This window comes from Thermobia domestica, chromosome 9, assembly GCF_964235325.1.
Source record: "Thermobia domestica chromosome 9, izTheDome1.hap1.1, whole genome shotgun sequence".
Classification (NCBI taxonomy): Eukaryota; Metazoa; Arthropoda; class Insecta; order Zygentoma; family Lepismatidae; genus Thermobia; species Thermobia domestica.
In genome coordinates this window covers 255,180,127-255,206,835 of record NC_137462.1, presented here as the reverse complement: position 1 = coordinate 255,206,835, position 26,709 = coordinate 255,180,127, and positions in this window count along the sequence as shown.

The following is a 26,709-nucleotide window of genomic DNA, read 5'->3' as shown; positions in this document are numbered from 1 at the left end:
AAATAAAATTACTGAGGAATGTTCGATTAATCAGTTAACTTCTAAAAAGAAGTGGTAAAATCCTAATCTTTGGTGCGGTGGTCCGAGGTTCGATTCCAGTGGAGACACTCGATCGAAAAGACGTAACACGCCAGCCCTCCTGAGTGGGGTTTTCCTCATTCACACCAGGCAAATGCCGGGATGATACCTAACGTACAGGTCCCAGGTCGCTTCCCTCCTTTCCCGGATACTATGCTCGCCGAAAGATGCGATCTCTAATATGCTACGGGTTTACAGCCATATATACCAGTAATGCCCAGAAATATGTATAGATAGAATAAAATAAAATATTTGGTGCATGAGGACTCTGGTTTGATCCCATCTCGCGCCAAATAGATTTTATGGTAGACAAGCATAGTGTGCTTGAGTGTTCCCTGGGTTGTCCGGTTCCCTCCCACTTTCTTCATTCCACCATTTTATTCATTCTCATCATCATCATATACATTATACACGGTATATGAATGGGACGTAAAACTGAAAAGATTTATTTCAGTTTCTCGAGGTAGAAATAACCTAATTAAAGTCGGAACAAAGTTATTTAGTTTTGTTTCCGCCTTTAACAGAAAATCCTATCCTAATCCTAATTATAAACAAAACTACATGAACTGACATAAAATATAGGGGTACTTCCAGTTGACGTGGAAATTAGAATTTTTTCATGATTGTAGCTTTTCGGGACTAACTCATAGGAAAACTGCCAAAAACGAATATTTTTAATTTTTAGGGGGTCTAAAAGGGAATGAAGAAATCCCCCATGTTATGTAAATGAGCCCTTTTTGGGACCTATAATCCCATGTTTTAGGTACTTGGAATAAATACTTGAAAATCGATATGCTTGCACATTTTCCTTAGCGTTAACTAAGTAAAGCGTCAAAAATACAAATTTCCAACTGTAGACTTGTTTTATGGGGAACTAAAAAATATTCTCAATGTTATTTCTATGGGACATCTTCTACACCCCAAAATATTTAGACACTTCCAGCAGGACTAGAATGATGAAATTTGGCATGATTGTAGCCTTCCGAGACTAACCCATAGCAAAATGACAAAATTGAATATTTTTAGTTTTTAAGGGGTCTAAATATGGGCGAAGAAATCCCCATATTATTTAAATGGACATTGTCTTGGGATACAAAATCTTATCTTTTAGATAGTTAAAATATGAAAATAAATTTGTATTTGATAGAATTGTGGGTTTAACAGGTTCGAGGCTGTAGGCCGAGTCAGTGGGCGAACAGGTGGACCAAATTCAGGAAATGTAATTAAAGAGTAAATACACGAAATTCACTTTTGATGCAAAGGCTGAACACAAGAAATTCGAGGCCGTAGGCCGAGCAAACGCGGATCTGGGCGCTGGGGGTGGAGCCCCCAGCTAACCAAAGGCTAGTATGAATCTAAAGCTACAGACACCAGAATCCATCTAGACTTTTGTTCTTGGTTTACTCATACAGCTAAAGTTCAGTTAGAACGAATGGTATGTGCTGTATAATGATTCCAGTGAGTGAAGTACTCAGGGTTGGATCAAGGAGAGGAGTTAATGCACTCAATCCTATTTCCTTTCAGATCAAGCGAGATTTTTGTTCATTTATCTCAATGTAGTCAATGTTTAGAAGTTGTATGTGCCAGAGTTTCTTCCAGAAAAATCTTTCTGGGGGTGTTTCGGATCCGTAAGGGAAATGATGGGAATTAATCTCAGAGACGTATTTACAGAGGGCCATATGGCTTACAACCACTAACATCCCTCCAGGAAATTTAACCTAAACATTTTTTCATTCGATATATAATACTATTGTTGTCATAAAATCACATTTATTGCTCATTTGGATTTAGCTCCCTGTTTCCGAAAAAAAATATTGAGCACTAGTGTTACTATTTTAAAATAACGAAATTAACAGGAGTTTTATTCTATGGTTACTTTATAAAATAATAAAAGATGATTTTTAACTGTTTACTGTTTTTGTTTCTCCTTACTTTTAAAAAGAACCTAGAAAATTACATTAGAACATTGCACTGCAAACATATCTAAGCCACGTCTATATTTACCATGATATTAAAACTGTATTTTATTATTATTATTATTATTATTATTATTATTATTATTATTATTATTATTATTATTATTATTATTATTATTTCCTCGAATTTCTTTAATTGAATAGCAAAGATAAAAGAAATTTTAGTTTGTACTAAGCCTAATACCTAAAGCTTATTTACATTAATTCGAATTAGAGTACAGTGCTAGAGCATTCACCTCTGGTGCTAGGGGTCCCAGGTTTGATCCCAGCCCCCGCCAAGTGAACTTTGTGGTGGAAAAACACCGTGTGCGTTGGTTTTCTCGGGCTTCAAAACCACCTTTCCATTCATTACTTATCATCACCGTCTCCTTTAGCCTAACCGGCATAATCGTGGGACGTAAAACTCAAAGATTTCATTTCATTTTTTCGAATTAGAGTAATGAGTCATGAAATTATTTCAACTTATTATATCTAGAAGTTATATGATTATCTACATTTTATTGCAAATGTCTGATCATATTAGATTTAATACCAGACGATTTACATCTGTACCAGATTATTAAATGTAGCACCGTTTTGCTTATAAAAAATTATGCAATAATTGTAGCAAAGGCTCTCCTTATTTAAACCTTACTGATCCGTCTCTACCTTTTAGGTGCATATTGTTCAAGAAACTGAATTAAAAATTCTTTACTTACAATCATTTTTCCTTCAACAGAAATCCTTTCGCATTGTAGTCTGATTAGTCTCCAAGTCTTTTTCTCAGTGGTGTTATTCTGCTGTAAGATCTCTCAGCGGTAGTCGAGCCGTTGATATAGATGCAAATAATATTTTCACACATGCGCTTTCAAATACATCGTAACCTAGAGCTGAACTTCTTAATAGATTACTGTTTCTATACAACATGCATTTGTAGGTTTACAAACAAATTAGTTTTCTCGGCTTTATCGGAAACTACGCATGAGGATTTACACTCACCCATATCATTTTGTTCCGTTTAATGAGATCTGTCAATTAGTAGACTTCTCATCTTTCGACATTTTTTTCGTTAAACACTAATAATGCAAATTCCTCCATTACATCTTACTCAACAGGAATTAAACCTCGAACCTTCCTTGCGTGCGCCATTGATTCCAGCTAAATCTTCATTATGGGATCCGATTCGAAGTACTCGATAGATCGGAGTTTGGATCTTGTTCTAATGAGAGTCTAATCTCAGACTCTGTTGCAAAAATAGATGTTGTAGCTATTAGTCCATAGAAATCGTAAACTTGCGAGAAGCCCGTGTGATAAAGTTTTAATTAAGTTAGTATTCTTTCTTTCAATCTTTTCGACGTTTCTCTTAAGTTTTCTCTATAAAGTCTGTCCCGGAATCCTCCCACCAGAAGTAATTCTTAATCATGTCCATTCATTTCATTGTTAGTGTCTCTCCACCTCTTTTTCCATCCACTTCCATTGCCATCGCTTGTGAGTGTGTGGCCCCCCTCACTCCCATTCCATTTTAAATTTCCCAGTTACTGTTGGCTGAATTGGAATGAGGCTCCATGTTCTGTTCGTCGACGCAAATTGTGCTCTAGTTTTATCTTTTTATAAGTTGGCAATCCTGTGAGTGATGACTCGTGCTTCCTGTTCACTGAACAAAGGAGGCGTAATATGGTTAAAATGATGCAAAACATAGTTCGTCGAATTCAAACATCATCGAGACTTACTTTTACCGTTTTTAACATTTCAATTATTTTGTTTTAATGGTGAACTTATTTAACGCCCTTTAATATGCGTATTTCTGATAAAGAATATTTATTATGAACATTTGTAAAATCTTTTCTGGCGTGCTAGGCGCAAACATACTGACGCTGAGGTAAAAAAGCCGCGAAGGTGTGCTAAGCAGTTATGGTGTTTTAGATTGTTCTATTTCTGTGGCGCCTGTGAAAAATATCTAAGTTTTTCTTCGCAATCGATCACGATTTTGTAAATTCAACTATGGGAAAAACAAGTTAAACCTACACAAATGATAAACATAAAATTAACATAAAATCAACGTTTGTGTGCTAAAATTGCGTATAATATATGAATCTATGAAATCAACGAGGCATGAGTAGGAACCAACACAGGTAAAAGGGCGAATTGCACTCACAACTAAAGAGTAATAACTATGACGGAACCTGAATAATAACTGTTCGACGATCAACAAGAAGCACCAAGGAATCCTTCTTTTTTTTTGAAGAATAGCTACATGATTCCCCCCCCCCAAATCCATCAACTTATAGTGTAGTTAAGTGTGATACGAAAATAGCGTGTGTTTAATGCTAGTGCATCGTGTAGTACAAATTTCAGCCGGCAATCGTAGTGCGTCATTTGCTTAAAGAGAAAATAAAAATATATAATAATTTCATCGCATAAATTCCACATTAATAAAATTTTGGGCTCATGGTATTTTGGTACATGTTAAATAAAAATCATTAACAAAATGTTGTAATGTCATAAAAGTAAGTATTATACATAACTTGTGTTAATTGAATAAAATTTACATACAACCTATTTCTTTGTGTGCAATTACCTTTACAGCATCTCTGCACAATCACTACCCGAAATGGTGGATGTTATGTTTAGTAACTTGTATTCATTCCGCTATCGCCAGCAGGCGTGGCAATGACGGTGGGCGCTCGTAGTCGCAACCTCAATAAAATAGTATTTTGGTTCGCGATCCAACTTGGAGGTTTGCGCACTCTCTATTGTAGTATTATCATTAGTATTGCGAATACATTCTTCATGCCAATTACTAATATCCACCACAGGTAAGCTGTATTGAACTGGAGTTGTTTCCAGCAGAGTTATAAGATTTGGTTATCCCGAATGCGATCAGGTAAGGATCAGACGCTGCCAGTCATAAAAGTGGTTAGCTCGAACAAGAATCAGACCCTGCAGGTCATAAGAACGGTTGCCCCGAACTGGAACCGAACCCAACACGATCCAATCGTGTTACAAGAATGGCTTATCCCGAACAGGGACCAACGAGAACCGAACCCTGCATGTTACAAGAATGGCGCTCCGAAACAGGAACAGAACTCCTTCACCGTACATGTAAAAAGTAGTGATTTATGTGTAGAAACGTAAAGGTACAAAGTATCTGACTCGTACTTAGAAATTTTCTGCAATTGTGAAAAATGGATGAAAGTAATGTTAAGTTAGTGCTGGACGCACTTAAAGCAAATAAAACTGAAATGCAAAATTTACGTGAATCTTTAGAAAGCAAAATTGAAAAAATCAACGAATCTTTAGAAAATAAAATAGCTGAAATAAATGAATCTTTGGAAGGAAAAATAGAAAAAGCCGGTAAACAAGGTAACGTATGGGAATCTTTAGAAAGCACAATAGATAATTTTGGTAAATCCTTGGGAAGTAAATATGTGGAAGTTAATGAAACAACTGTAAAGCACGTTAACGATAAACTACAGGCACAAATAGAAATTGTAAAGAAAGAAATCTGGAGTAAAAGTGAAGAAAAGGGGGTCCAAGCACTTGAAAAAATTGAATCAATTGAAGCTCCAAATGAAAAGGCTAGTTGTGCAGATGTAGAACAAGGGTGCCTAAAGGTAGTAAATGAGTTAGTTTTTGTTAGCGCTTGCAATGGTAAAGAAAAAAGTAGTCAGCCAGTATCATACAAATGTAAAGGTTTAGTTAGCCAAACTGTTACGTCAAGTAGGCCTAGTGTTCGTTCGAAGTTTAAACAGAAAGTAAATGTGTTGAACAGAAAATATTTGTCATGTTACGGAGGAAAGTGCACTGATAGGTTTTGTACGTGTAATTGTACTAATGTAGTAATATTAATGAATGGAGGCAAGAGAATGCGCTCTTTACTCATTAGTCATATGTTGAATTTAATGGAGCTAGGATGCGTCCAAAGCACGTCACAAACAGATAAGTTAGCATGTATTCCAAGTAATGACATATGTTCGTACTTCGTGAACATAGTTAGGGTTCAGATTGACAAAAAGGAAAACAGTGGTAACAGTTCTCACTTGGTTGTGATAAACGTGTATGTTACAAACTTCAAGCGCACAAGGTTTTATTGTTTTCTATGCACCCAAATATGTGTAATGAATGATGAAATCAGTTCAGGCACTAGTAGCATCAATGCGAGTAATGTTAGTGGAATTTTATGGCACAAACAAGTTGAAAGTTGTCGAAATAATTTTAGTAAGTTGCAGTACATTTTGAGTAAATCCGTCAGCAAGTATAAATATTGGTCACAGCGTAGTAAGCACACGTCTGATAAGAAACGAAAGTTGTGTAAATTGAAACGAAAGATAAAAGGCATGCACAAAATATTGCGATCTTTTGAAAGAATGTCAAAGTTTGTCCGTAGGAATTTTAAGAAAACCCAATGTAAGCACAAAGGCAATTGTATGGTGGTAAGTAGTAATGAAAAAAGCAATGTAGTCACTTCAGAGAAAGCACAATCAGAAAATGTAAGTGAAAAGCGAAATGAAAAGTTGAAATCTAGTAAATCTTGTAAGTTGTTCAAAAAGCCAAAAGTCAATGCGAAAGGAAAATATATGCAGAAGTTAGTTGTTAAAAATCATGATGGTGTTCGTGAAACATGTAGAAATCAGGTGAAAAAACCGTGTTGTAGCCAAGCGTCGAAAATTCAAAACAAACGTGAGAAAAGGGCAAAAGTTAGGTTAGTCAGACGAACTTGTGCTAGGTGGCACGAGCATTCAGTAATAGCACAGAGGTGTAAGCACATAGGGAAAATGAAAAACCGGGTTGATCATAAAAGCAAATTCAATGTTTCATACAAAATTAGGCAGAGAATTTTCCGCAACAAAATTTTGAAAGAAAATAAGTGCAGTAAACATAATTACGAAATACGTGGAAATTGCATGTTAGTGAAGCAATGTGGTAAGTCGAAAGTCAAAATTTCTGCCAATATACGATTTGTTGTTGGTACTGACAGTGAAAAATCATACGCGTATGGAAAATCAGTGATTATTAAAGTAAATATTTGTCGCAGAAACCACACAGGCAATTACGAAGACATGTTTATTAAACGCTTTGAAATAAAATTCAAAATTCTTGTTGTACTTGAAAAACCAAGAGTAGGAATTGGATAAAAACATGCTTGCGAAAAAACTGGATGGTGTACATTTTGAAAATTTGACCGTAGCAATGTTTAAGATTCTTGAATATTACAAAAAAAAAAATGAATGCAAGATTAAATATTTTGTTTTTATAATGTAAAGAAATTAGAAATTGAGAAGATTGGTAAATTGTTAGATCCTTTAACTGGTAAATCAATTGGTTCACATTCTGTGGATAGACTTAAGGTGTGGAAACCTACGAAACAAACTCGTAAAATCTGGTTAGAGCTTGCAGTAAAACATAGTTCTGAGAAATACCATGATGTAATTTCAAGCGAATTTAAAAATTCAGATCTAGAAAGTAGTGTTGAAACTGTTCTTTGCAATGCATTAACCACAACACCAGTGTGTTTATCTCAAAGTGTTCAATCCAGAAGTAATAACCAACGAATACATAAAATCTTGGAGAAATTGTTGGATATTGATAAGTATTTGAATTTTCTGTACTGTAAAAATTTATGTTCATCTGATGTATTGGAATTTGCGTTAGTAAATCTCCAGAATCCTTATGTGGCACTAAATGAACAAGTACAAGGAATGTAAAAAAAAAAGTCGTTTCATATGATATATGCAGGCATCTGTGACCCGCTATGCGACTTCCAGATAGCCGTTGATATTTCTTTTCCAAAGCAATGGAAAAACCAGCGAAGAAATATGCCAAGTCATGGAGATGAGGTTCCCCCCCCCTTATGTGTATTGGGTAATGTAACATGTTTTTAATGCTCGGAGTAAGCTATTTTGGTAAATCCCATTTTTTATTATTTTAAGTTTTTAACCTTGTATTCTTTAATTCCGCCTCATCTCGGGGTGGTAAAATAAATAATTCATTGTGGGTAGGTTCCTTCGAAATTTAGCCAGGCAGATCCTGTCGAGTGATCAGAGAGAGTCATAACTGAATTATTACGTTGTAAAAATTTAGCTGTGAATCTTAAAGGCGCCGATAAATTTTATTAAATCTCGACAAAACGTATGTTACTCAATATTGTGTAAAAATAAAGTTCTTAACATGTAGTATGTTTTAAAAAATTATTTACTAATGAGAGAACTCATTTCGTATATTCATGTTACTACACTATTGCATTATATTTGAAAATTAACTTGTAAGTTGATATAGTGTTGCTTAAATGTTGTATTTTAAAGGTTTGAAGAATGGAAATATTACATTATTAGGAGTTATTTTGAGAATTAGTTATAAGGAAGCATATATTGATGAAAAGGTTATTTTTGCATTTCATGTGTCATTTTTCTTAAAATATTGAAAATTTTATGTGTTCAGTATGATAAGAATATTTAGTGTGAGGTGTAGTAATACGAGTCAGATACTTACAAAAAAAAAAAAAGAAAAAAAATATTGAAAATTTTATGATTTAAGTAATAGTGTAAGAAATATATTGGTTTGATGTTAATAAATAGAATATGAATAGGATATAATATAAAATGAAAATATAATAGATAATCAATATTATTCAACTTATATTGAAATATTGTATTATGGAAACAAATGTAATCTTATATTTACACATACAAAAGGAGAGACCATTTAAAGTATATAGCCTATAAAATAAAAAGCCCATCTACGTCTGTGTAAAAAGTTAATGAACCATAATGGATCAAACGTTAATAATGGAAGAAAGAAGAGGAATAATAACCGGAAAAATAACTCTAAGAAGAGGGAACCCAAGATCCCAGGGTTCTGATAATCTTCAAAGAAGATCATCGTCCGTGTCGCACGCCATTTGTGAGTGTGTGGCCCCCCTCACTCCCATTCCATTTTAAATTTCCCAGTTACTGTTGGCTGAATTGGAATGAGGCTCCATGTTCTGTTCGTCGACGCAAATTGTGCTCTAGTTTTATCTTTTTATAAGTTGGCAATCCTGTGAGTGATGACTCGTGCTTCCTGTTCACTGAACAAAGGAGGCGTAATATGGTTAAAATGATGCAAAACATAGTTCGTCGAATTCAAACATCATCGAGACTTACTTTTACCGTTTTTAACATTTCAATTATTTTGTTCTAATGGTGAACTTATTTAACGCCCTTTAATATGCGTATTTCTGATAAAGAATATTTATTATGAACATTTGTAAAATCTTTTCTGGCGTGCTAGGCGCAAACATACTGACGCTGAGGTAAAAAAGCCGCGAAGGTGTGCTAAGCAGTTATGGTGTTTTAGATTGTTCTATTTCTGTGGCGCCTGTGAAAAATATCTAAGTTTTTCTTCGCAATCGATCACGATTTTGTAAATTCAACTATGGGAAAAACAAGTTAAACCTACACAAATGATAAACATAAAATTAACATAAAATCAACGTTTGTGTGCTAAAATAGCGTATAATATGTGAATCTATGAAATCAACGAGGCATGAGTAGGAACCAACACAGGTAAAAGGGCGAATTGCACTCACAACTAAAGAGTAATAACTATGACGGAACCTGAATAATAACTGTTCGACGATCAACAAGAAGCACCAAGGAATCCTTCTTTTTTTTGAAGAATAGCTACATGATTCCCCCCCAAATCCATCAACTTATAGTGTAGTTAAGTGTGATACGAAAATAGCGTGTGTTTAATGCTAGTGCATCGTGTAGTACAAATTTCAGCCGGCAATCGTAGTGCGTCATTTGCTTAAAGAGAAAATAAAAATATATAATAATTTCATCGCATAAATTCCACATTAATAAAATTTTGGGCTCATGGTATTTTGGTACATGTTAAATAAAAATCATTAACAAAATGTTGTAATGTCATAAAAGTAAGTATTATACATAACTTGTGTTAATTGAATAAAATTTACATACAATCTATTTCTTTGTGTGCAATTACCTTTACAGCATCTCTGCACAATCACTACCCGAAATGGTGGATGTTATGTTTAGTAACTTGTATTCATTCCGCTATCGCCAGCAGGCGTGGCAATGACGGTGGGCGCTCGTAGTCGCAACCTCAATAAAATAGTATTTTGGTTCGCGATCCAACTTGGAGGTTTGCGCACTCTCTATTGTAGTATTATCATTAGTATTGCGAATACCTTCTTCATGCCAATTACTAATATCCACCACAGGTAAGCTGTATTGAACTGGAGTTGTTTCCAGCAGAGTTATAAGATTTGGTTATCCCGAATGCGATCAGGTAAGGATCAGACTCTGCAAGTCATAAAAGTGGTTAGCTCGAACAAGAAACAGACCCTGCAGGTCATAAGAACGGTTGCCCCGAACTGGAACCGAACCCAACACGATCCAATCGTGTTACAAGAATGGCTTATCCCGAACAGGGACCAACGAGAACCAAACCCTGCATGTTACACGCTCCTCTAACTACATAGTCGTTTGTTCTTTTCATTAGTTAGCCATTCAAATGCTAACTATTTTCCTGGATCTTCTTAGATATGTATATAAATTTCGTTGCTCCTCTTACTCTATCATTCATCAGTCTGTCTCTTCTTCTTCCATCACATGTTCACCGCAACATTTTTTTCGGTAAAATTCTATTTGTTATCCTGTGCCTTCTTTATTAATCAAGTTTTTGCTCCGTATATTATTGCTGGCATAACCACTGTTTTATAAATCATTCCTTTGTTCTTTAATGTTATTCTGCAGTCACACGAAACGACTTATACTTTCTTCCTATTTCGACATTCCTTTGCATTCTGTGCGTTATTGCCAAGTCTCAATCAAAATTCTTGGAAACATTTGAGCCTAATTAAAAAAAAAAAACTTAATTAAATTGTTCTTCTAGTAATATTTACTTCCAAATTTCCTTCTCTGTTTAACGAGAATTCTTTCTACTAATTTTTAGCCTTCTATCTTCAAAAAGACTTCTTTCTATTTACTTCCCTTACTTCCCTTTCAACAGTAAGACTTGCAAATCTAAAATTGAGACAAGTTTGTTTATTTTGTTGGTTGGATTTGAGTTTAAAGCTCATTTCAGCATCAAGGCTATATGAAATGAAATGAAATCTGTTTTACGTCCCACGATTATGCCGGTGAGGCTAAAGGAGACGGCGATGATGAAAATGAAGTAAATAGTGGAATGAAGAAAGTGGGAGGAAACAGGAGAATCTCGAGAAAACCCACGCACACGGTGTTTGTCCACCACAAAGTTCACTTGGTGCGAGCGGGAATCGAACCAAGGACCCCATGCACCAGGGGTAAATACCACTGAGCCAACGCGGACTCCCAAGGCTATATGAGACATGGACTTAAATTTTAAGGTAGAATCCGAACCGTCATAATGCTCTCAATTTCAACACTTTCCATCTGATATTGAACCCCGGATTCCGTGTATCAAAAGTGCGCTATCTCAAACTCACATGCCGTGAAACCACGAAGATTTCTAGCAGGTGTGAACATCCTATCAGAATATTATATTCCTAATGAGGAGATTTTCTCAAGAATTAAATGTGTTTTCTGACCAAAGCCGGTAGTATGCAGGAAAATTAGCATATACTCTAATGTATGCAAAACAAAAGTGCGAAAACAAAAACTTACAGTTATAAAAATCGTCATAAAGATAATTGGTTATTTTTACAGATCCATAATAGACACATAGGTATAGCCCTCAGCAAATAGGATCAAAGGTACAGTCCCCCCCCCCAGGAATTTCGAAGGGTGTTAGTTCTTGTAAATATATGTCAAATAATAATCATCTTTCCTCGCATATTATATAATATTTAATATATTTTATATTTAATACTACTGTATTATAGTTTGTTTACTTTAGTTAATGAGGATAATGCTTAATAAATGTTATGTTATATGATGCATCATGTGATGTATGATGTCTTATGTGTGTATATTATGTGTGTTATATGATGTATGTGTGAGCATTCGTGACTGTGCTTGGGCGTCAGTCTTTGCCCCTTCCCTTGGAATCGATCCTTTGCACCCCTTGGAAAAAAGCCCTGTAGGCGTTCCTGCGTATAAAAGTAGAAATTTTAAGATTTAGAAATTAAAAGTGAGAATGAAAGTATGAAACAAATAAGTACTGTAAAGGATGGCATTAGTGATGTGAGGTGGAAAATTTTCCGCTATATTTTTCGGAAAATTTTCCGTTCTAGAGAAATATCAGTAATCAAGTAACAATTCCTTAACAACCATAAAGTTGGTTGAATAACGTACAGAAATGTTAAAAAGTGAAAGATCGTTTAAAGAATCTGAAAATTTTCATGGCTCAGACAATTTTCAGTACTATGTAGAAACAAGTTAAACACTTTTCAGGAATCGAAATATTTTCTGTCTTATATGGAAAAATTGAAGAACTTTTTATGAGTCGGAAAATTTTTATCATTTTGAAGCAACAAGTAAAACAACGTTTTGTGAATCGGAAAGTTTTATTGCTCTGTAGAAACAAGTAAATGGAATTTTCATGGATCGGAAAATTTTCACCAATATGTAGAAACAAGTGGAAAAAACTTTTCATAATCCGGACAATTTAAGATATTAGAAGTGATGTTAGGTGGAAAATTTTCCACTATATTTAACTACACATAGAAATACAAAATTGAATTTCTGTAGAGGAAAGTTAGTCAGAAACAAATTATAATTTTCCAGTTTTCGGAAAGAGGAAAATTTTCTAATATTTCAAGTTGGGAAGTAAAATTTTACACAGTGTTTCTCTCTCTCTCTTCATCTGCGAGCTCCTTCGTTGCTAAGCGGTTAGCATACGCGCATTTGGCATGGAGGACCTGGCTTTGATTCCCAGCGGGAGCTCATGTAGTTCGGATTTCAAGTTAATCAGTTGCTCCCGTCTTATATAGTCTCGGTGCTGAAATTGACGTTAAACTCAAAATCTACTCAATTCAACTCCTCTCTCTCTCTCTCTCTCTCTCTCTCTCTCTCTCTCTCTCTCGCTCATAAAAACATACTCCGCTTATTCCTACATCGTTGTTTAGCCATAAAATTTATTGGTAATAAATTTCTTCATCGCATCTTTAAAGTGCTTTAGGATACAAGGTAACACCTATTGAAAGCAAATGTTATCTGCTGTGAATACACCTGCTCATTTTGAACACAGGAGAACATTTCGAAGAAAAGGGCGGCAAGGAAACAGTTGACTAAATGGTACAACAACTATTTCCCGCCGATCAGTGACCTTACTAAGCATGTCGCGTGAATTAGTCATTCATGTTTTTAACTACAGACATATATAGAACAACGTCTTGATGAAAAGGGATGAGTTCTCTTCCATTCTGAAACAGCCTGCTGCGATTACCCTTTCTTCGTTTGCCAACTATAGATCACAGGAGTGTTCACACAGCTGAATTTTCAACGAAGGACAAAAATAATGTAAATACAATCTACAGATGTCACACGAGTACAATGTGCATTTAAGATACAACATATAGAAAAAAAAGTTAATGTTGCAAACCACTATATACAAAATATGTTGATTTTGGTTGTGACATGTTTTAATCTATTCAACAATTAGGGCTATAGCTTTCATGATATGCTAGACTTTGAAGTAGTCAATACATTAAGATTATACCGACTAATCGAGGGGGCTATGATTATGGTTGTGGTTTTTGCTTCGCAAACAACATTCATTACTTTCTACTGTGCTAGCCGACTAGGGGACGCGGCACAAGACCTAAACGGCATAAGACTAAAGGGCATCTGCCACATCCAGCTTTAGTAGAGATATGAGCGTAAAGGTGGTGTATCTTTTTGAGACTTTTAATCGATTTCTGGAAAGCTCTTGTCCTTATCTTCTACCCTTTTTATTTGTGACAACTAATGTTGAAACCGGAAATGGCCGATTTCTTCCGAGAACATTTAAAAAGGAGACAAAACCTTTTCTCGGTACGCTGAATCTATTTCAGAAAACCGCATCTTCATATCTCTTACCGTTTTAGCTCTATGAAAATCAATATTGAAACCGGAAGTAGTCATGAACTTCTATCCACTTCCGATTTTCGTAAAGAGATAGAGATGGAGGTGATATATTGTCTGTAAACATTAAAGTTATTCCTAAAATGACCTTTTCGCAGCTGCGTCCGGTTTGATTTGTAGCGGTGCATCTTAAAACCGGAGATATTCGATTTCTACTAGTTCCAGTTTGTTGGAGTAGATGGAACTTTTTTTTTTTTGACGATGAATCGACTCCCGAAAAGCGATAGTTGATACCTTTCACCGTTTCTGCTCCGATGCCTGTTGACAGACGGAAGAACATAACCGTTCTAGAACACCTTAGATACTTATGTATAACATAGTTTCGAAGTCTAATAATTTCTATTGTGTTGTGTTCTCAACACTCCTACATTTTGTCGCACATGAAAAGATGTTGAAAAAGCAATCTGGGTTACTCTGGTTGGTGTATGAGGAAAGACGCCACTAAAATACGTGAAAGGTAAGGTTCATGAAATCTTTTTGTTCGTATACTGTATTTTAAGGTAGGCTATATAAAAATGAAAAAAAATGTTTTATTATTATTATTATTATTATTATTATTATTATTATTATTATTATTATTATTATTATTATTAAATATTTAGCCTGTCAACAGGTCCTGAGACTAATAGGAGTTGTGCGTTTCTCTGTGCGTGGTTTTTGATGTGTGTGTGTGTGTGTTCTCAGGTTCGGGTCTTCAAATATTTACTCCACATTTCTTGATCTTCAGCTTGCTCTTTCAACGCCCAAGAGTTTCTTCCGTTTCTCAAATCATCGACCAGTTGCAATCTTCTTCTTCCTACTCCTCTCATTACTTCCACCTTTCCCTCTATGGCGTTATGAAGGAGACAGTTTCTTCGCAAGATTTGTCCAATCTAATCACTCTTCCTACGAAGGATTTAGTTTAAAATCATCCTCTTCCTAATAATTTGTTTTATATCGAATTTTTCTTTGTTTATCTGATACCCTTTTATAAAAGGCTTTTTATACTTTTTAAAAAATACAAAAATGTGAAAAACGTTCAAATCAAACTAACAATTAATGACAGTCGAGACCGGTAAAGTAGGGGTATGGACACAGTTATAATATGGGAAAATTAAGACATTAGATTTTAGCTATTTACTTAAACACATCCAATAATAAGATAGTATTAACAATCAGTTATACAGGTAATACCATGGTCAGTACTTCTTTACTTTTTCTTAGTACTACAAATCCTAACGTTAGTACTTCATTTCTACACTTGAAATTAACTCGTGTTGAAAGATAAGGTTAACTCTCAATTTAAAATTTTAGAAAAAAAAGAAGAAAATGATAATAAACCTATAAGAAAAGAAATCCATAGTGGAAAATTTTTATTATTATTATTATTATTATTATTATTATTATTATTATTATTATTATTATTATTATTATTATTATTATTGTAATGACCATGAATTCTGTTCTCCTGAAAAGTGCTATTCGTATCAACACCAAATATTCCAATTCAAACGAATCACACATTAACAGTACAAAACTTTAAAAGCTAAAGATTATGTCCCGGTCAACTTCACATCGATTTGGACGAAACGTTTGGAACAGTAATAACGGCACTAAAAATTTAGCAGTAACGTTTATGTATGTGCAGTTTTCAGCATGAACGTAGCAGGAGCGATTCTTGTAGTCAGAATAGGAAATTTTAAGATTATATCCCGGCCAACTCCACGTCAAAATGGCCGGTACATTTGAAACGTTAATAACGGCGTTATTTACCTAGCAGTAATGTAAAAGTTCGAACAGTTTTCAGCAGGAACGTAACAGAAACGCTTCACATAGTCAGATTGTGAAATTGTGAAAGTGTCCGGGCCAACTTGAAGCTTATAGTATTTGCGGCTTTCAAACCAGGCTCGTAGCCAGCCTGATTTATTAGGGAAGAGAGGGAGAAGTGAATACTGAGGGGGCTATGACAAAGACATAAAGAAACACCATAACATTGGACATTTATTTATTATTTACAGAATGTGTGTTTATTTTTAAATTATCGCAACCGTAAATTTTCGTTTCATTTTTGTGTGCATAATACAAAATCTTTGCGAGGTACTTCGTTTCATATTAATAATGAAAATGGAAGTATTTACTTTTTTAACATTAGAACAAAATTATTTCATATGTTAAATCAATTTTAGGTTATATGAATTCAAAATTGAAATATATGTTTATTCGATGTTTGCACTAAATTTTAAATAAGCAGGACACTGCAGTTTGTAACTATTCACAACTAACATTATGGACTATGATACTGTTGTTTGGACGTGCACGTGGTATCCTTGGATGCTTGTTGTACTGTTTGAAATTCTTGAAATTAGTAAAGGCAATGAAAGATATTTGGGGCGTCTAGCAAGAAACATATGATTTCACATAGAAATGAATAGAATTCGTAAGGTTGAATTTAATTTGGTAAATATAATCGTAAGAATTCCATTGGTTTTAAGTCAGTTTGAAATTTGTCTTCAGCATCAGTTTTAGAGGGGAAGAAAAGTAATTTATGTGGGGCAGTGTCCCCTCTAGCCCCTCTCTGGTTAAGGGCCTGTTTCAAACAATCCAAGACTCAAGAACATTTCGAAAGTATCGAACACTCAGACTGTCTCAAACATTTTCATAGTCTTCAACACTTCAAGTGCATCGAACAGTTCGAGTATCGAACACTTCAAGTGTGTTGAAACTTTCTAGAATTTGGAACACTTCCAGTGCCTCGAACAATTCGAGAGTCTCGAACACATCGAGTTTCTCAAACATTTCCAAAGTCTCGAATCGAGTGACTTCAAACTTTCTAAAATCTAGAACATTTCAAGAATTTGGAAAGTTCGATAATTGGATATTAAAAAAAACACGAAACGGCTTATACATTATGTTGAATTGCTATCGATGAATCGGTTATCGGAACAGCACTATTTAATGTGACATACTAAATGTAGAAAATTTTTAACTTTGCTAATTTTATATAGGCAACTATTAAATGGTAAAATCATGCGTCCATGGTAGAATGAAATTCCATCATGATTATATTTTCAATTTACGACAGTTATCAGCAGGCCCGAAACCAGCCACAGAGCTTTGGGGGTGGCCATGAATATGTTACGGGGTGTATTGAGGTCTGGAGGGGCCATGAAAAGTCTCGGGGGGCCAGGCCCCGTAGCCCCTCTCTGGTTGCGGGCCTGGTTACCAGTCAGTACAGTATAACGCAGGAAGAATAATATTAAAGTTTCATTAAAAACTGTTATTTAATGTGCAGAAATGCTTATACATCTTTTCTCTCATTCATGTAATATATATAGATATAGGTAAAGTTTAATATATTGGAAACTCATCAAACACTCATATTGTTCCATCCTCAAGTAGCAAAATAAAGGAAGAAAGATAACAACTCTTTTCCACAGCTGGGCGATCTCAATATAGAAAAACTGACCGCCAAAAAAACTGAGTGTAGTGGGATGTGCAAGGTGACCAGACGTCCCGTTTTAAGCGGGACAGTCCCTTATTTTCAACTCTCGTCCCGTTTTTTTGTGATTCTCAAACGGGACACCTAAATGTCCCGTTTTTAAGCAAACATGACTCAGGTGTCCCGTAATTATTATTCAGAATATAAATGGTCAATACAAATTCTACACTCTTCTGTACTAACAACCATTGAGAAGGTTCAGCCGTGCCTAGAACTTTTGAATACTCAAATGAGAATTGAGTGTTCTGTGGTTCAAGTGGGAATTGAGTGAGAATTCTGAGTGTTCAAGTAGTTAAAAGTATTGTTGGGTAGTACTTGTGTGAAAGAATTAGAAATAATTAGAAACACTGTGTTATCATTCTTACTTGTGTATTTTGTAAATTGAAAACACTGCTGAGTCCCAAAATGCAATGTGGAAGTCACCCCCTCCCCCCGTCGCCGATTCGTATGCGTCCCGTTTTTTAAAATAAAAGTTCTGGTCACCTTTGGGATGTGGTCAAAAGTGATTAGCAACGAGCATTTTAGTACATGAATCACACGGTCAGGTGGCACAAACTTCCTTTAACTTCTCCGAAAGAGAACTTAAACAAAGGGGAAAAATTATGTGTGTGTACCATAAATCTATCAACGAAATGTACAAATGTCGAAAATGAATTTGAATACACCGCAGCATAGACATCAATTTTTACGGTTCACATAAAAAAATCTCTAATTTTAAACAAAATACATTAAATCGATAGATTCTTACATGTTATTTTGTTTTTTGTTAGATTGTAAGTTCGCACTTGTAGTAATATTCATTTTCTGGGGAGAGTATTTGCTCGTAGGTTTTTTTTTTTTAGAAAATATAGTATTTTTTCAGGTACTTTTGGGTTATTTGATACTACATGGCCACGCGGGAGCAGAAAAATTCGGTGTAGGAAATTTCGGTGTAGGAAATTTCGGTGTAAAAAAACTCGGTGTACAGAAAATTCGGTGTACGGAAAACTCGGTGTGGGTAATGTTAGGTGTAAAGAAAGATTCGTTGTAGTAGGCCGTAGGATTTATTAAAAACTCAACTTTGAGCATAAATGAGCGTATTAGTTTTAAGTTCAAACTTTGTGTAGAACGTACTTTTACTATCTACTATAAAAAATTTTAAAAAATGTGATCGTGAAATAATTTGAATTCCAGATTTCGACGGATTTTAATATTTCATGACTCGTACATGACGAGAAATTAGTTTTTCGATGTACGCGTGTATGATTTAGCGAAGCATAGAGGTCACTGCATTTAATGTACTAGCATTTAATTTGAAACTCAAGTTTTTATACTGTTCTAGAATTTTCGACTTCCAAAAATAGAGGTAGGTTAGTGGAGGAGTAAAGTTGAAAATTGAAGATTTTAAAAAAAACAGTTCTAACGATTTTATTTATATTTTATAAGTAAATGTTTAAATCTAAATTCTTCAAAATCTTCATAGTTTATTTATTGATCATACGTTACTCATAATTGTAAAAATAAATGCAACTAAAATGTCTAGCTCTGATTGGAGAAGTCAATAAGGATCCAATAGGATTACAGTACTTGTTAGCTTAACTTAAGGTAAACAAACCGAAGTGTCTGATTGGAGAAGAAGTGAATAAGAAGCCAATAGGGTTACAGTATTTGTTTAGCTTTTGCTTAAACTCAACAAACAATTGAGAGGGAATATATAAATCAGCTAATGGTTTGATTTCTGCATCTTAACATCAATGTGTGGTTAAGACGGACATGAGTAATTGGTCCGATGCTTCCCTGTCTTATTCAGAAGCGATCCTGTTTCCTGCAAATTATTCACTAACGACCATTTTATGTTCATGTCTGGGGCAGAACGTGAGGCAAAGTTGCGTGTAAATGCCCTTTGCGTAGCAACAACAGATCCCGTTCTATAAAAAGTTTTTAACGGGATGATCTACCTTTTCTCGGTACAAAAAATTTTATATTGGACCTTATGGGGAGAACATGGCTACCAAATTTCCTCAGTTTCTAAGGAACTAGGTATCTCTAATGGGAAAGAAAAAAATTGCAGCATTCTACATAAGTTTATTAACGGGTTGAAATACTAAAATTGTATATTTGTTTGCTAGTTTAGCAGAAATAAATTATTAAAAAATAAATAAATTAGTTTCTTTTTATACTAATTATAATATGTCTAACTTCTGAACCAATTATAGTAGAAAGATCAACTTTTTTTCTTTTATTCCTTGAGAAGAAACGACTCTAATAATTTTAATCACAACCATATCTGATACGCCAATTAAAAAATAGTATTTTAATATAAGTATTAAAGTCCACCTGTCAAGAAGTTTGACGAGGGTAAGGCAGCCGCGCCCACCCTTTTCTTTTGTTTTCGTCCCGAGAGATATGAAGGGAAGGGTCTTCACAAATCTCTTTCAGCTATGTACACAGACCGTTTTCACAGCAGGTGCCAATGCGTATGTAAACATCCTGTCCTCACGTTCAATAGCCCAAGTTCGGCTACTTTCTCTCTCTCTCTCTCTCTTTTTTTTCTCTCTCTTCCGAATAGGTGTTTCTACCCTGTAAGAAAATTGTGATCAATTATTTCTGATAGCCAGATGATAGACAAGCATTCTAAAATGCCTTCGAATTCCAAAAATGTATCGACCATAACTTTACCATGTGGTTATTTTCAGGAGGCAAAAGTTTTATTATTATTATTATTATTATTATTATTATTATTATTATTATTATTATTATTATTATTATTATTATTATTTGGATTTAGAGTGCAAAGCCACGAAGATACAAATGACTCCAATATCATCTTTTTGTGAGTGTAAAAGTATTGTGTGTTGTAATACAAAGAAGATTTAGATGTTTTTTGGTAAGTACGTTCACTTCTTGTATGTTTTTCCCCCATTCTGCGGTTAACCCGGATATTCGTTAACTCGGACCGGCTCTGGTCCCAATTGGTCCGGGTTATCTATTTTCTACTGTACTAGATATTAATAAAAGTAAGATTGTAGATGCCTAAGCCATGGGAAAAGAACTTTTCAGACTGGCGGGGGCGCAAACATAAAACTTTGCCCATTCACTTTCGTGGCAGTACTGGACAAAAAACTGGATATTGCCAGAAACTTCTTTAGTAATTTGTTCTATTAGTGATTAATTTTGCATACAACTAATTTGTTACTCAAAAAGTTCGAGCTAATGCACTTACTCTACTTCATTTTGGAGCCAGAGCAGTATCCCAAGAGCAGCAACAGGATAATATTCCAAAAAGATGTCTCAAAAGTATCAAAGTTCTGAACAATTTTTACAGCTGTAGTGGAGAAATGAAGTTACAAAACACATTCAAGTGGCGAGAACAAAATCTTACAGTTATAAAAATTGTCATAAAGATAATTGGTTATTTCTACAGATCCATAATATACACATAGGTATAGTTCCCGGCAAAGAGGATCAAATATACAGTTGCCCCTTCCCTCCGGGAATTTCGAAGGGTGTTAGTTCTTGTAAATACATGTCAAATAATACTAATCTTTTCTCGCATACTATATAATATTTAATATATTTTATATTTAATACTACTGTATTATAGTTTGTTTACTGTAGTTAATGAGGATAATGCTTAATAAATGTTATGTTGTATAATGTATTATGTGAACGCATATATCAAAGTATGTGTGTGCATTCGTGACTGTGCTTGGGCGTCAGTCTTTGCCCCTTCCCTTGAAATCGATCCTTTGCGACCCCTTGGAAAAAAGCCCTGCAGGCGTTTATGCGTATAAAAGTAGAAATTTTAAGATTTAGAAATTAAAATTGAGAATGAAAGTATGAAACAAATAAGTTATATAAAGGATGGCCTACACAAGATGTGTAGTTGAACATTCAAGGGAATTTCAACCTTATGCATTAAATTTAAAATACTTTCAGTACATCAGTGAAAACGAAAAAAAAAATCTATCTGCACAGCTAAATAAGCATTTTTTTAAAAAAAAAATTAACGGTAAGACTTTATAAATTTTTTCCACCACATAGACCTTCATATGACCAACCACCGGAGCGAGAAGCAGAAAATGGACAAAAAGTGGCTTATTATATTCTGCCATCTTCATATCTTATGTCTATATACAAAGATGAATATTTGTTTTTTTATTTATATATTTTTCCGCTATAGAAATTCATATCACTGGCTCAGGATAATCCTAGGCAGTGATTTTATTGACGCAATGAAAGGTGCCGGTAATCATCATAAAAATGTAGGTCTCATTCTGATTGGTTGCGAGGATAAAATTTAAACAAATGGGAGGAATTATGGATACTGTCATTTGCTGATCGTATTACGTATTTCAATGTTTATAATATTTTCTTGTTCTTATCATCAAATTAATTCAATTTTTTTGAAAAAAATATATAGGTTAGGTAAATACAAAATAAAGAAGGTACTGACGCTCCGCATTGTACAAGCGAGCGTATTTTTGACATTTTCATTGTCTTACTTTTCATCTATTGCGTATTGCATTATTTAGCTTAATCTTTTTCCCCACTCAATATCTCATCCAGTGTCCAGTCATGACATATAAATGATAAGATTTGTGTCCGCCATTTTAGGGTAAATAGGGATCCTTCTTTTCCCTAATCCTCGTTACACTTAAAACGGCGGACAATAAATGCCTGCGGAAATGCGAAAGCACAGTAAAAGAAATCCCTGCTATATAAAGAAAATATAATTTTTATATTATTGATATTGGTATCACATTGTCCTCCCTAGTGAAGATATTTTACTTTGATTATTTTAATTTTATGGAAACTTTAACCTTTATCGCGTATATTAAAAAAAGTGTTGAACCAGATAGAATTTTTTAAAATGTTAGCTGGTTTGTTGATTGAGGTTACCATCCTACTATTGCACCGATTCTATATGAGACGGAAATGCAAGATCTACCAGCTGCGATTCCAACAAACACCAGTAATTACCTTCAAAATAATAATAATAATAATATTATTATTATATTTATTATTATTATTTGTAGCAGTATTGATGTGAATTACTATGAATTTATTGTTGGAGATACTTTGTACCCTTTCCCTTGAATGATATCAACCATGAGCCGTAAATCTCATTGAGAAGCGTAAAGGAAATAATATGCGATATTTCCTGAAAACCGAGTATTTTTTAAGAAACGTTGTCGTTAAAATGCTTTCATAAAACTGGATGAATTGATTCTCTTCTCTGGGCTGCGGGATTCAGTATTAGAGCTTTGTTCTGTAATGCGTAGTGTCCAATAAAGAAAAAGAAAGAAAAAAAGAAAAAAGTTCACGAAGAAAAATATTTCTTATATTATTTCCGTCTCCCTTAGCCTAAAGGGCATAATTGTGGGACGTTAAACTGAAATATTTCATTCCATTTTTTCTTTTTATATTACTTAAATAAAGAAAAACGAAATTGGGGAAATTAACTCTCTTTCTACTCGTTAATCCTTCTCTTATTTCAATCGCAACCCAATAATAATGTGAGTACTAGGTTAAGTATAAGTATCCTTGAAATGAAGTTAGCGTGATGTCGGATTTTTATGAGGTGAAGTTGAGCAAGTATGATGTCAGACTGAGATATCAATTGTCGACTTAAAGGCGAGTGAACATTATGTGAATTGTCGAAGTGATGCTGTGAATGTGAGGTCCGGTAAGCATGAGAACAGATTGGCATGTAAACGTGAGGTTGAGTGAGGGTGATGCCGAAAGGAAAATGTGAGTGTGAGGTTGAGTCAGTGTGAATCCGATTGATGGCATGAGTTTAAGGATGAGCGAAGTTAAGTCAAACTGGGAACATTTGACCATAGCTACTGAATTTAAAGAGGCTTGGGTGAACTTCAGAGCAGCATTTTGATGAGGTTAGACTAAATCCTTTTATAATGGACCATTCATGTTAATAAGCATTAAATCATTAGGTTGCCTCTTTCCATTTATGGCCTCAAACTGTTCTTTGTTTTTACCCCATAAAAATTTTAAAAAGAAACTACTGGCAGGTAAAATTAGAAATAGAAATGTTAAATAGAAGATATCCTCGCATACTCGCATTTCTACTTAGCCTGCTGTTCGGGAAGCCCTGAATAGAGAAAATACCAACTTCTACTATTTTATAAAAAATACATAGGTATAGATCGCGGGAAGAAGAAGTACTCTATTATTCTTCACTGTTTTTATAAAAACATTCATTCAGGATGAATTTAAAACCCCAGAAACAATCCATATTCCATCAAAATCAAATATTTTACGAAAGTTCTCGTGGAACATGTTTAAGTATAAGATATCCCGTTATTCGTTATTAACTTTATCTTCATGCAATGGGAATCATTAAACAATCTTAAAGGAAATAGTAGCGCCTATATGTGCCATATTTCTTCAAAGTGAAAATGTATTTTTTTAAATGAAAATTATCGTGAAACATATTTTAATTTTAATTTAGGAGTTTACTCTTATATTTTTGAGAGACTTTAACCTCAAATAGTGGGATGACTGATTAGCATTAAAGAAAATATGCGGCATGCTGCATCAGAACAGAATCCTTTGTCATTTGTCATAAGTAGAAGAATTTGGTGAGAATTATTAGAAATTTTTATCATATAATTTAAATGAAGAAGCTTCCAAATTTAAGGAAAGATTACCTACTTTGGATTTTATCCACTTGTCTTTTCAATAAACCGATCGGAATAATGTTGACACCATAAAACACGTGATACAATGTTTTATCAAAATCGAGTAATTTTTACATATTTTATTCTGGAGTGGAATTGACTTTACTGATTTTAAAATTCTTATTACTGGGGAATGTAGACCCAAAAATGGGGTTGTTACGGAAAGTTGGAGAAAGATACGAAATTTCGTAGCACTTGGATAAGGTTTACGGGGTTGAAGGGCCACACACAAATGTTGATTGAGTTGGAAGTTTTAAAAGTTTACTTAAAATAAAACTATATACCGTGCGGAACATACCAGATGCGCGATACTTTCCCATCTTCTTTGTCAAAATCTCGGAACAACATAAGAAAAAACTAAATAAAATCTTTGAGTTTAACGTCGCACAATTATGCTCGTTAGGCTAAGGGAGGAGATGATTAGGGTATACGGACAAAATCTCGCGGTCAAAACATCGCCGCCCAAAATCTCGCCGGCCAAAACCTCGCGGGACAAAATCTCGCCGGGCCAAAACCTCGCCGGACAAAACCTCGCGGGAGAAAATCTCGCCGGGCCAAAACCTCGCGTGGCCAAAACTTCGCCGCCCAAAACCTCGCGGGACGAAATCTCGCCGGGCCAAAACCTCGCCGCCCAAAAACTCGCGTGGCCAAAACCTCGCGGGACAAAATCTCGCCGTGCCAAAACCTCGCCGTGAATGAAACTTTTCTTTAAAATTTACCCAATGTGTTTCCTAATATGCAATTCCACATTACATATAATAATAATAATAATAATAATATTATTATTAATAATAATAATAATAATAATAATAATAATAATAATATACAAAACATCGTGTGCGTGGGCTTTCTCAGGTTATTCCCGTTTCGTCCCACTTTCTTTATTCGATCATTTCCTTCATCCTGGTCATCTACGTCTCCTTTAACCTATAGGACATAATCAAGGGACGTCGTAAAAACTCATATATTGTTTCATATTTTCATAAATATTATTAGATTTTTGTTAAAATTTTAAGTTTTTGGATGTTCCAAAGTTCACGAAACTAACCTCATTAGTTGTCATTACTTTCCTTATGCAGACTTTCTTTCCCTATAACCAGTTTTAAAGCATCCTGTCGCCCTATCTTCACATTGAAATCCTCTAATACAGAAATAGAATTTTCATATGGTATCGCGGGACTTGGTCAAATACCCGGGATACTTCTTCTGAAACAGCGTCTTTTATACCGTCATCCTTATCATCTGTTGGAACATTTACATTTTGGTCAGGCGAGATTTTGGGTATGGCGATATTTTGGGGCGCGAGGTTTTGGCCCGGCGAGATTTTGGCCCGCGAGGTTTTGGGTGGCGAGGTTTTGGCCAGGCGAGGTTTTGGCCCAGCGAGATTTTGGCCAGCGACGTTTTGGGCGGCGAGGTTTTGGCCAGGCGGGGTTTTGGCCCGGCGAGATTTTGTCCCGCGAGGTTTTGGGCGGCGAGGTTTTGGCCAGGCGAGGTTTCTGTCTGGCGAGATTTTGGGCCGCGAGGTTTTGGGAGGCGAGGTTTTGGTCCGCGAAGTTGTCGCCGCGAGGTTCTGGCCGCGAGGTTTTGTACCCAAACCGATGATTAGAGCATGTGAATGATAATAGAAGAACTGGTGGAATGAAAAGTGGGACAAAACGGGAGTACCCTGAGAAAACCCACGGACACGATCTTGTCCACCACAAACTTACTTGGCCGGGATCGAAACAATGAGGACCCCACGCACCAGAGGAAGCGCTCTACCACTGAGCCACCGTGCTACACAACAACAACATAAGAAAATTAGAAGTTACTAGGAAACATTTTAAGAAGCAATGCCTTTCAAAGGTAAAAATAACTGACCGATGATCATCTTTTAATACCTCCATGAGCAGAATAGACTGATATGTTCCTCTCCTATATCATCTTTTTAAAACCATATACGTTATCCGGATATTATCCTTTATCCTTCATCTGTATATTATCTGCTATCCGAATGCTCTACTACCCGGATATTATCCGTTATCTGAATTTTATCCACCATTCGGATAAATCCATTATCCGGATATCATCCGTTATCCGGATATATCGATATTCAGATATTATCGGCCATCCGGACATATCGATATCCGGATATTATCTGTCATCCGGATATATCGATATCCGGATATTATCCGTCATCCGGTTATATCCGTTATCCGGATATTATCTGTCATCTGGATATATTCGTTATCCGGATATTATGCGTTATCCGTATATTATCTGTCATCCGGATATATCCGTTATCCGTATATTATCCGTGATCCGGATATATCCGTTATCCGGATATTATACGTTATTTGTTATCCGAATAGTATCCGTCATTCGGATATATCCGTTATCCGGATATTATCCGGTATCCGCTATCCGGATATTATCCGTTATCCGTCATCCGTTTTGTTATCCATCATCCGGATATTGCAAATCCGGAT